Source organism: Tasmannia lanceolata, unplaced genomic scaffold (assembly GCF_043159265.1).
Source record: "Tasmannia lanceolata isolate RefF3 unplaced genomic scaffold, GAP_Taslan_0.1 ptg000018l, whole genome shotgun sequence".
Classification (NCBI taxonomy): domain Eukaryota; kingdom Viridiplantae; phylum Streptophyta; class Magnoliopsida; order Canellales; family Winteraceae; genus Tasmannia; species Tasmannia lanceolata.
In genome coordinates, this window is record NW_027518695.1 from 52572708 (window position 1) to 52585427 (window position 12720).

Consider the following 12720-nt stretch of genomic DNA (forward strand, 5'->3'; position numbering starts at 1 on the left):
TCTGGGGATCTACGGTCCAGATTTAATTAAGGTTATTAACCTTTTAGGCCCGTGTGGGGCTGGGTCTTTACAATTCCATAGGACCTAACATGGATAGGGTGTTCCTAAAAAATAGATAGGATCATCCTAACCATTCGCTTTGTAGAGGCACAAAATGGACCATTTTATATCCGTCCCGTTTAAACCTCCACAAATCAGGGGTTAGCGTCATCCTATGACATTATTTTCTAGGAAGACCCTATCTATGTTAGGTCCTATGGAACCAATACCTAGCATCACCCAAACGACATAGGCACCTACCCTATTTCCGAGCGTAGCTCAAATAAGCTATCTGAGGGATACATCAGATAATTTTATCTAATATTATATATATATATATATATATGAGAAAACATTTCCTACACACTTGTGTAGGTAAGTTACCTACACACTAGCTTAAAATACAGTGGGGGCCCACATTGTTTGGGTGATCCAAACCATTCATTTGAATGGTCCTCACAGAGATAGGGTGTCCACAAAAAATCAGATCCATAGGATTAGGGCTGCACATTTAACCGCCTAAACCGATAAACCGAACCGAACCGGACCTTTCGGTTTGGTTCGGTTCGGTTTTTAGTGGCATTGGTTCGGTCACGGTTTCGGTTTTCCATAAACCGTTTGGATCGGTTCGGTCACGGTTTTGGAAAAATTTAAACCGAACCGAACCGATGGACCGATGGTATTTTTGCCATTTGTTTATTTTTTTTTATAAATCATATATATATCAATTTTCTTTACTTGGCACACCCAAATCTAATGTATTTAACTGGAAAGAGAAGAGACTGACCAAAATGGGTGGTTCCAAGTAAATAAATGGGCGGAAATATAACACCAAAGACCAAAAGAATAACTTATTACATGTTGAAAACTGAAGTAAAATTTCATCAAAAATGTTTTTTCTTGTAATCCAAACAGGGCATAAAAGTAGCAACAATCCAACTCAAGGAAATCGGATAAACCGTGAACCGATCCGGTCAAGATCGGTTTGGTTCGGTTCGGTTTGACCCCCAAACAGTTCGGTTACGGTTTGGAAATTTTCCAAACCGATGGCATCGGTTCGGTTCAAGAAATCCCCCAAAACCGAACCGAACCGAACCATGTGCAGCCCTACATAGGATCATCCCAACCCTACGATTTGTGGAGGTAAAATGGACGTGTATAAACCTTCACAAATTAGTCCATTTTTTGCCTCCATAGTTTGAATGGTTGGGATGATCCTATGGATCTGATTTTTTGTGGACATCCTATCTATGTGAGGACCATTCAAATGAATGGTTTGGATCACCCAAACAATGTGGGCCCCCACTGTATTTTAAGCTAGTGTGTAGGTAACTTACCTACACAAGTGTGTAGGAAATGTTCTCTCTCTCTCTATATATATATATATATATCTATATATTTAAATTTTTTATTTTATTTAATAAAAATTACCGAATCCACGGATCTTACTTTTTGGGGTTTGCCGAATCTGATACCTCGAATCTGTGTCGGATCCCAACATGCGAATTTGAATCCATGCAACATATATTGTAAGCATCATCAATCAACTTTTCTAGCACTTCTCAAGGAAAATGGTACTTTATGGTGATCTTGTTGATGACTCAGCTTTCAAAGCACACCCTTCATGTGCTGTGACTACCGTCCTTCTTGGGTACCAACAAAGCAGGCATGACACACACACACAAATTGATGCTTTCACCAATATACTCCTTGTCAATCAAATCTTCTACTTGCCTCCACCATTCTTCATCTTCTTTAGGCGACATCTGGTATTATTGCTTGTCTGGAAACAAGACATCGAGATTGAGATCCATTTTATGCTATATATCTTACCGTAGGTAAACCCAATTGCAATCCATTTGGAAATACACCTGAAAACTCTTCCACGATGGGCTTAACATACTCCGAAACACTAGAAACGCCATCACCACTTTTTGATTGCGTTTAGACACTAAAGCGAATACAACATCATTGCCTTTCAGGAATTGTTCGAACTCAAGGCGAGACAAAGCACAATACTTAAGGCACTTTCTAGTCACCTTTAAATGGCACTTATATGAACTTCTTTTGATATATTAGAATAAAGGATTCAATGACGATTTCTTAATTTGGAATAGCATTATAATTTGTTTGAACGTCTTTCATTGCCAAGATATTCCATCAATTTTCTTAGTATCCGAAATACCTTTTTAGATTGTTGCAGGTGGTTCTTCCGGGCAATTCCACTAGTTGATAAGCCCCTCTTGTTTGGGTTGCTCCTGTTACTTCGAGATATCAATATAATTGATTGAACCTGATTGACTCACTGTGTCTACTACTTTCAGAACTGGAGCTGTTTGTGCTAGAGATTGTCAGCCATTTTTTTGTGATTTCATTGTACTCTCTTTTTCAAAATATGGCGTATAGTTGAGAGATCAATCACTGTTCACTCGTTGGCAGTTCCGATGAGGATGTGAGTTTAGTGTGTGGCACATCCTTGGAGGTTTTCTGCTAAATGATCAGGGGAAAATAAAGACATGAATATTGCACTGAAGGGGGCATTTCTGAAACTTAAACAGTTATGAAAAACATGTTTTTAAATGAAAAAAATCAAGTGACATGGAATTTATGGTCTATTTTTATCTAATTTTGATGTGCAAAGTTGGTGGATGTTAAAAGTTCTGAAATGGATGCTGGTGGATGTTAAAGGACACTACTATTTTTATCTATTTTGAGAAGCTTGATATCTTGCTATGGAAGAACAAAGAAACTTATAAAGATTATACCCATTTCTGAACTAGTTTTACACTTTTGCTGGATATAACCTATACTCTGTAGCAAATTTCATCAGCATCCATTTCAGAAGTTTTTTGAGAAACAAAGGAATTCATAAAATTAATAGCATTTTCGTTTTAGTTCAATTAATTGAAGAAGAAAATGTTTTTTCTTGGAAATGCAAGAAGTGTTTTAAGGTTTCATATGCTACTTGAATTGAAAAAAAAAATGATAATACACAAACATGTTGTATCTTAAACTGTGATTCTGATTTTGAAATCTAAATATCTTGGTAAGAAACGGATGAATTTATGCCAGTCTTTTACTATTTTATCTGTCAGAGAATTCCAAATCTGAGCCTTCTCAATAGACCACCCTTCCATTGTCTTATACTTAAACTTCTACCAGGATTTAGCCAATGCACTTTACTCACATTGAAGAACACAGCTACTACATTATGACATGTGCATTTAATAGAAACGGGTTCAGACTGATAAACAGAGATGTTCTATCATGGATGTAAAATATAAAAGCTGTTCTCCATTGCTGGAAGAGAAAATCCACAAAATTCAAATACTAAAACTCTCCTTTTAAAGAGGGTGAAAGTGTGTACCATTTGGATCATAGTTTTAAATCTACACGGTCATCTTTGACTGCCCAGTCGACTCTCTTTTTCTATGGCCGTGTTCTTGTTCGAGTCAATCTTTTGCCCTACAAATTAAATTAAAACTTCTTTCAGTCTCTCAAGTTATGACCAGGTCAATCAGTGCATCAACCGGGTACTCGACTGCTTGACTAGATTTACTTTGGCAATGTTTTGACTCTCATGTGCATTCTAAAACACTGGTTTGAATTGTTCTTAGCAAAGATATTGTTACCCTTTATCGATTTCCTTGTGTAACTAATGTGGACTATGTCCCCGATCAAAGTGATTGGGTATTGGTAGCAAAGGTAGTCATAGTACTTTTTGTTATAGCGGGGGCATTGTTGTAATTTTGTTAATAATAGTGTAGCAATTAGGGGCTACTATGGTAATTATAGAGAATAATGGAGGGGAAATTGTAGTGACATTTTATTGTAATATGGAATAGGAAAGAAGTGAATTGTACAAAGAAGAGGACCACAAAGGAAAGGCCCATACTCTTCAAGCATGGCACATGCCCACTTGGGGACCACTTGTGTAACTAACCACCCATGTGATTGGGTGATAAGTGTCCTTGGGACCACTTACAAGTGGCAACCAAGGAGGATATAATCTCTCTCATTATGCCAAGTGTCCTAGGGACCACAAGAAAGAAGAGGACAAGTTTCAACACTTATTTGGCTACTAGTCCAACCCTCTCCCCATAAGGGTCTACTTTCCCACTCTATTTTACTAGTAGGTCGAAGTAGTTAGTTGATATTTCTTTGAATTCTCCTAGTAAAGCTTAGGAAATCAACTAACAAATATCGAATAGGTTATTCTCAGAAATGCTAAGCTGGAAATTCCCGTGTGGATACCTCGTAGATTATAGATCCAACTAGATCTTAGATCTAGCTAGATCTGCAGTCAATATAAGTTTTCTGTCACTGTTGCATTCAAGAGTGACTCCACTCAATAAGTTCCCCACTGGGAAACTGGTTAGCTTCTAGAATTACAGCAAAACCTATCGATCATTTCGCTTCAACAGTTCCTCTCTGTAAACTGGTTAAAGCCAAAGATCTCAGCCACCGAAGTACCTTAATTCACTGATCTAGAGACTGAAGATAGATGATCTGTTTTCTTTAACAAGTTACTGTAACTTCCATCAGCTTCATCATTGAGCGTTGTTCAAAATCTGACGAAACTCGTCTACAGCTTTTCTCCTTTCTGTTAGTTTGATTTTCGTGTGCCTCTCAATTATTAGCCTACCAGGATCAGTGTCAAGAAGAATTGAATCTTTTGAAACCTGCAACAACCTTACTATTTGAACTTCAAATAGTTTGTGAATCCTTAATCTGATCTGGTTGAGATCTGTTGGAAACTTGTGTTGATCCAGGCGTCATCGGTTGATCTTGAGTTTTCACCAATAACTTCTCAACTATCCTTCCCTGAGTTGCTTGCTTGTTCCTTTCCTACCTGAACCACATCAGCCAAGACCTTGTGTCAGTTACAGAAGCAACAAGTCCGGCTCACGCATCTTCTATTCCTACATCTGAAGTTGATATCACATATGTAGAGACTGATGGTGAGGGCCCACTTAAGGATGCGTTGACAGAGCATATAGAGGATCCTATTTATATTAAGGGCCGAAGAGAGGTTGAGGCGTCTACTACAAACGGGGATTCATTTGAGGCACCAATAGAGGAGCCTATTGATATAATGATTCTTTGGATATTCTTGATGAGCAGGAAGAGTCCGTTAATCCGGACGAGCGTGAGACAGAGATCGCAGTGGATGATTATTGAGCTGAGCTTATGGTAGATGGGCAAAATACATATCGATGGAGACAGATAGGAACTATCGCCAAGATAGGCAAAATACACATCTACAGAGACAGATAGGAACCATCGCCATTTAGATTGAGATGGTGGTGGATCTTTGCACAGAGATGTCTCCTCGCAAAGACAAATGGGCCGTTGGTGAAGGGCCTTGCCTTGGCTACTTACATTTTTGACCTCGGCATTGTAGTTATGTTGCCTTTGGCTTGTTAGTGAGAGACAGTATCCTTGCCTGCCCATGACTTGAGCCTACACCTCCAATAGAGGAGTTAAGCTTCAGGACAAGCTCTTTTTAAAAGGGGGGGAGGGGAAGTTTGATATAGACCAAGTCCCTAGTTAGAGCTTATGGGGCGGGGCCTCTTTGATAGAGTAGGGGTAATTAGTTTGCAGTTTGCTTGTATTGATTAGGGGTATTTTATAATAATTGTGAGATGAGGGGAATATGTGTAGTGAGGACAAGATTGTAATTAGAGAGAGAAGTGTGGGAGATTCTGTAGTGAGGGAATGTTTGTAAATTAGAAGAATAGAAGAGGTAAAGGATGTGGGCGATGAGGTCTGTACTAGAAGCACGAAGCGGGTGCAAGAACGGGGGTGAGGAAACGTAGGGGCCAAGAAGAGTTTTGGGTTGGGAGTACCGTGGGAGCGTTTATGTAATATTTTCTTTATATGATTTTCAAAATTCAAGTACATAAAAAAATAGTAATTTCTAACTGTCTTCACATATATCTTTAAAATTTTAAGTATGTCTAAAATTAATAATTTCTAACCATCTTCATTTTGTACCATCTTTCCTCGTGCCTTCTGAAGATGCCTTTGGGCTTGCTCCAATGAAGTACTTTCAAGAGTTAGAGGAGTTTGATACACGGAAGTTGGTGATAGTGGACTGATGGTTAATAGGAGTAGGTTGGGAGCACCATGGGAGTGGTTCCCGTCTCTTCGGGAGCGTCATGGGAGCGGCACCCATGAGAAAGGTTCTTGCTTCTAAGGGATGGGACCACACCTTTGTCACTCGGAGAGCTCCCATGCTTGCACAAGACGGAGACCACTCAAGGAAATTTCATGGGCCGCCACTTGTCAGCTGATCCACAAAATTAGGGGGGGGGGGGGGGGGCGCTGCAACAAACAAGTCATTTGAAGACACATGGCAGCGAATGCGACAAGTGGCCTCTACGATTGCCAATTGTACTCGGGACCAGTGGAACATGGGACACATGCAACATCTATATTCATCTTTTTTCCTTGCTTGACAAGTGTCTATGAGGAAACAAGACACTTGTCAAGTTATCAGCCCATCAAGGACCTCAACCCTCTACTATAATTTGGGGTGAAGTCCTTGCCATCCAAAAAATAAGTGCTCTCATTTCAGTAGTTTTGAAGATGAAAATTTGAAATGGTTTTGGAAATTTGGAGGAAGGCTTGGACAAATTCCAGCCCCCCTTTTCTTGTAGTTTTATTTGTTTTCCTATGGACTTACTTTTGAATTTGCAAGGAGTCCTCTCGGCTTGTAAGAGTCCTTTCCCATCCCTCTACTTGTGCTTCAAAGGATTATAATGGTGAGTGTTGAGTGTAAAATCCGGCCTTCAGCTGTAGCCAGCCGACCTGAGCTAGCCAGAGTGGCCTCTTTTAGAGATGAAAAACTTTTGGCTTTACATGTGTTATCAATGACTTTCATTGTGAATGGTATTGATGTCCTCTTTTATTCAATTGGGATTTTAGCTTGGTAATTTGTACTTACTTGGCTCTGAGATGATGGCTAAGATTTCAATATAGTATAGCAATGGGAATCTTCTATAGTCCAGATGATATTAAGACAGAGTAAGATCATTCTGTAGGAACATATTTTTTTCAATGATATTGAAAGATTTGATTTAATAAGCGCAAACACATCTTCTCATATCAGAGAAAGATGATACATCGAGTTTATATTGTATTGAAGGGAAAGTATACCCTGATAGAAAGTGACCAAAATAACCTTAATTCTGATACATAAATAGACCCAAGAGCTCATAGATGCATAGTTTGCTTTTTATTCTATGTGAAATCGATGGGTTGAACTCTGTTTTAGGTTACCCATCCATATATGCCGGCTGTGTTTCCTCCCTAGAAGAACTGTGCCATCATAAACACTTACATGAATTATCCATTCAATTTAGAGGTACTGTTCCCCAAGATGGCTTCAGAGGTTTCTTTTGTGGGACTGGTGCAACACTTTGCCGTGAAGTTTCTTTTTATGTTGCTGGAATGAGACTATGCAGAAGCCAAAAGTATGAAGATTATCTTGCATGTAAGTGTTGTACATTAGCTTGTTTTGTGTGCAAGATGGCTTGTCTTCTTTAATCATTCAATCTAAATTACCAGATTTTCCATTCCATTTGTTGAAGTGTGGCTAGTTTTGTGTTGGAATTATGAACAATCTTGGGTTCCGAGTCAATCAACCAACTACAACCTAGATTTCATTGCCCCAAATATTTGTTGCCTAAAAAGATTACAAGAATTTATTTGTCTAAGCTTTTCACTCATGGTGGTCATGTTTCTTAGGTTTCTTGCAACTTTCTGTTGCATTTTAGTAGAAAATGAGAAGCATGCCTTCTTGGACAGATCCCTAGTCACAATAGTACCCTTCAGTTGTTATATGTGCTGGTTAGTTAAGACATTACACGGCATACAAAGTACCTCCTAGATGGCCTAAAACAGGTGCAAAATGCTTCTAAAGCCTCATAATCAGGGATGAGTGTTTCATCATTGTATAGAAATAACAAAAACCTCTTCACTCACCTAAAACATAGAAATCTTTTTACTGGATTAGATCTATGGAGCCCTCCTAAAACAAAAAACCTCCTCAATCTCCCCTAACATTGTTGAATTTCTTTTGTGAGAATACTCAGTAAGTGAGAAAGCTCTCATCTTTCTTGAATTATAATTTCTCGAGTAGCTGCATCTGGGTAGCTCAAATTTCATGTTTTGCTTATCTTATTTGCCATGCCGAGTGTTTGAATGTTTATTTGTTCCTGTACGCCGATGCCTCAAGACATGTGATTCTGGTAAACTACACACTTTATCACCAATAAGCTAAACTATGCTCTCAGGGTATGCAGGTATGCAAACAGATGCTTCAATTATAAGGTCAAATCTTACCTTTAACATGACATTGAGTTATGCTTAATAGTAGCGATTGTGTTCATGTTCTAATGATTTTTGTATGTTCTGTTGAATTTGATATATGTGCTACATCAACCTCACGATCAGAGCAGGTTAATTCTCGCAGCAACCTATAGCTCAATTGGATGGAGGTGAATGCCTCTCCTTTGAGGTCAAAAAAGGAAAAAATTCCTCCATTTGCTAAAAGAGTTGCAAGTTTTGTAGGACTTATGCCACTTCATTTCTAGGACTTCAAATAACCATGTGAACAAATGACTAGATGTCATTAGTGAATATTTGTTTTGGGAACAATGTTTCCTAGAGGCCACAAAATAGGAAGGTCAAGTCTCAATTCTGGAAACCATTATACTGAAATTAATTTGGGGAGTAGGCAAGTATCTATGATTGGGCTAGAATCTCTACCTCATCTGCTTGCTCTATCGCCACATAAGTTTCTGCACTATGCCTGTGTAGCATCATTGTTTTACAATCTCAATTTTGTGTGCTCTCTATCCTATGCATTTTCATTTACCTATGTGTAGCATCATGATTTTTCATCCCCAATTTTGAGTGCTTTCTTTGTGTGCTATTTCAGTTATATATCATAAATTAAGTGAGATGATATGGCAGTTCATTTCTTGTTTTTTTTTCTTTTCTTTTCTTTTTTTGTTGTGCGCTGGTAATCCTCAGGGAAAACATTAGCCAACAGTTCTAATGATGCCGGTGTTGATGACTACCGGACAAAAGCTAAGTTGGTGGTGTTGTTCGGTCGACCTCCCAAACGTTAAGGACCAAAAAATGAGGGTAAAACAACTATAAATAAATACATAATTCACAAATTACAACATGTGAAGAAGGGGAAACAATTAGAGGATTATCAATAATTTAAAAGTTTCTACCGCTGATATACTAGAAAGATATTTGGAAATAGATAAGTTAAAGGAGGGGGGAAAAACCAAATCATGGAGCAAATGTTCTTTGAAAGTACCACGACCGAGTAACATGTGCTTATAGTCCCAAAGTTAAATTGCCCATTGTAACTTACAGATATGGGTGCCTGTGATGTACAAGAACAACCAAAAATTAGTGTCAGTTTCTCCTTTGCAGAATGGATGATACGGGCTTGGGTCAGGTCGGTTGAGCTTTTGCTAACCTGAACCTTACCCTATTTTAAGGTAAAAGCTTGACTCGAATTCCGAAAAATCGACCCGAGTTGCACCCCTAAATTGGATGAGCTCCACAACCCAAAAGTGGGGCATATGTTAACCAGCAGAACAAAAACATATGATGTGATCCAAGTAACACACAGGTTCTTTAAATTCGAGGATGACAAAGGAATATGAAGCAAAAGGGGGAGAACTCTCAATAATCAAACTCAGTGTACGAACAAGTTATCATTCATGTATGTGTACCGATGAACTTGAAACAGTTGTAAGAACATAAGAATGAAAATCATAAAAAAGAGAAGTCTCTCACAGTTAAGAGCCATACATTTCAGAATGATAGAATTAAAGAGAAAGGAAACTGTGACAAATAAATGATGCAACAGCCAGAATACATTGGGAAATATACAAAGGCTTTATAAGGTTTAGGACTAGGAAATCTTATTCAAGCTCATTATAAACTAATTCAGTCTCAGTTCAATCTGCATAATCAGCAATTTGTTATATTTCTGATGGATTCAATAGAAAAAAAGCCTTAATTAACCACCCAACTTCATCGGTTTGGAACAATTTTTGTAAACTCCAACTTAGACCAAGTATGGTAAAAGATACAGTTGAACCAATGATTGATGCAGCGAGTTTCTTATAAACATGTAAGAGAAGTTTTCTATTGACTTAATATGGCCAAAACCAAGTCGACTCGGTGAGTCAATAACTGACTTAAAATTTTCTAAACAGCGGTGCAGAATTCAGTGTGGGTTGAATGGGTGAAGATTTGTAGTGCATTTAATAGTGGAAGTGAGATGAGACCCGCATAATTTGGTAGGTGGTCTCATCACTTCCACCAATAAGGAAGTGCTTGTTATTGAAGGGAATATTAGGCCTAGCCTTGAGAACTGCAACTTTGACAAAGATCAGTAGCAAAGGCCATACCTTAAGGATGTGAGTAGACACAGGAAAATATGCTTGAACAGTTTCAAAAATACAATACAAGTTTCATCAAATAATTCATAGTAGAATTTCAGCCAAAAAAATGCACCAAGATACAAAAAGGAAACAAATTGAGAAACATTTATATGTTGTAGTGCTCATTGCCGCTCACCCGCACACAGCCCCACCGTTGTGTGCATTTACCTGCATAGCACAAAATATCCACAATAATCTAATAGAAATATAAATTAAACCGTAATTATTCCAAATGAATAAGTCTCCTCGATTCACGAACAACATCTGTCTGCCATAAACAATAACTGTATCAGTAAAACAAAAAGGGCGAGAGGATTTCAACATACACTTGAGATTGAATCTCAAGATTGGTTCTTAGTATCTTCATCCTTCAATCCGTGCAACTCAAGGAGCCACTACTACAACTTCTAAAGAGTTTGTGTTTCAGAAACACCAAACACCAGGTAGTGAGTGGATCAAGTAGTGCTTATCTTTTCGATAATCTTGGGGTAAAGTTCTCTTAAACTTCTGAATTTCAATTCGTCACCATCAGAATCTAGTAACTACGATCTTGGCTTAAGGTCGTTGGGAAGAAGAAAATTTGTTTTATGTGATTGAAAGATTCTGCCGCGCGTAATTCTTCCCATGACACCTTCTACCCTCTGCATTGGAGTGAAGAGAAAGCATACATTTATCAGAATGTAATACAATTCCAAATGATAAATGAAGTTCAATGAGAATTGTTGTACTGATAGATTTCTTAGCATAGATAGCTTTGAAAGTTTTAATGGCAACTATCCTATCAATGCATTCGAGGAAAGATGATTGCGAAGAAGTATATCAAACTATAAGATAGATATAGAGAAGAGAAGAAAAGAAATAAAAGTAAAAAAGGAAGGTCAGTTGCATCTTACTGTCTTAGAGGAGGGCTTTTATAAATGCAAAATTTCACGTCTAGATTCATTTCTCTTGTTGGCACCAAGTTTCTCTAAAAAGGAAACTCAGCTACATCTTACTGGTTTTGAGGAGGGTTTTTACAAATACAAAATTTCACCTCTGGGTTCATTTCTCTTGTTGGCACCAAGTTTTTCTTCATTGCACTTGTTGGCGCAAATTCCTTAAGCATAAGTACTTCCAAAATAGCTATATGATTGTAAACCAAAACTGAAAACTAAAATACACACTAATAAAGAATCAATATTCCTTAAAACACATGAAGAATTCACAATTCAAATATATTAAAACACCAAAAAATCATCTTATACATATTTTAACAAAAAAAAAGTTAAACACAAACACCAAAACAATAGACAGTCAAACCAAATCAAACACCACACTCAAAACCAAAATCAAAATTCAAAAAATAAAAAAGTACGACTCAACTACTTGGATTACATTGAACCTACGAACAAAATAAACCAAAAAATATATATATTGATAAAGAATTATTCATGTCAATAAAGGCTCATCATGCATCAATAAGTAAATGAACATTACTTACAAATGCAGAAACCCAAGCGACATTTGCTCCAACGACATCTCTTATGGTTTTGAACCTTCCATACGGTCTTACAAAAGGTTCGTCATGAACCAAGGGTACTTTCATACAGACTACACAGAATCCGTGTCCGAATGGTGTGCCCCTAAGGGTGTCAATTTTGGCTCGGGCTCAGAAGCTCGCGACGTTGCTGAGGCGTCCACAACATTCCTTCCTGGCCGGGCGGTGGAGGTGATCGCTAGAGCGCGAATGGAGGCCAACCCAAAGTACAACCTGCGAGCTTTGGTCGAGGAAAATTACCTCACAAGGTCCATGTTGGGGGACATTAGAGACAAGTACTGCGTGCCCCCAAGATTTGAACTGAGGGCAGCTATAGAGGGAGACAGAGCCTGTAACGAGAGTCAGGATCTCTGTATCTACGAGGAGTCGCTGAGGGCGGGACTCCGATTTCCTTTGCACCCATTTTTCGCAGCGGTGCTTCGATACGACGGACTGGCCCCAGCCCAAGTAGCTCCGAACTCTGGCCGAGCCTGACCGAGCCGAGCCCGAGCCTGGTTCGAGCCCGAGCCGGGCTTTTGAGCTTAACGAGCCGAGCAGAGCCTGGCCAAGCTCGGCTCAGCTCGTTTACACCCCTATGTGCCCCCAACTTCTGCCATTGAATCTTCTGTCTAAAGAAAATATTGTGTGCCACTTCCACATCATGTCGTGTGAGGCCCATCACAA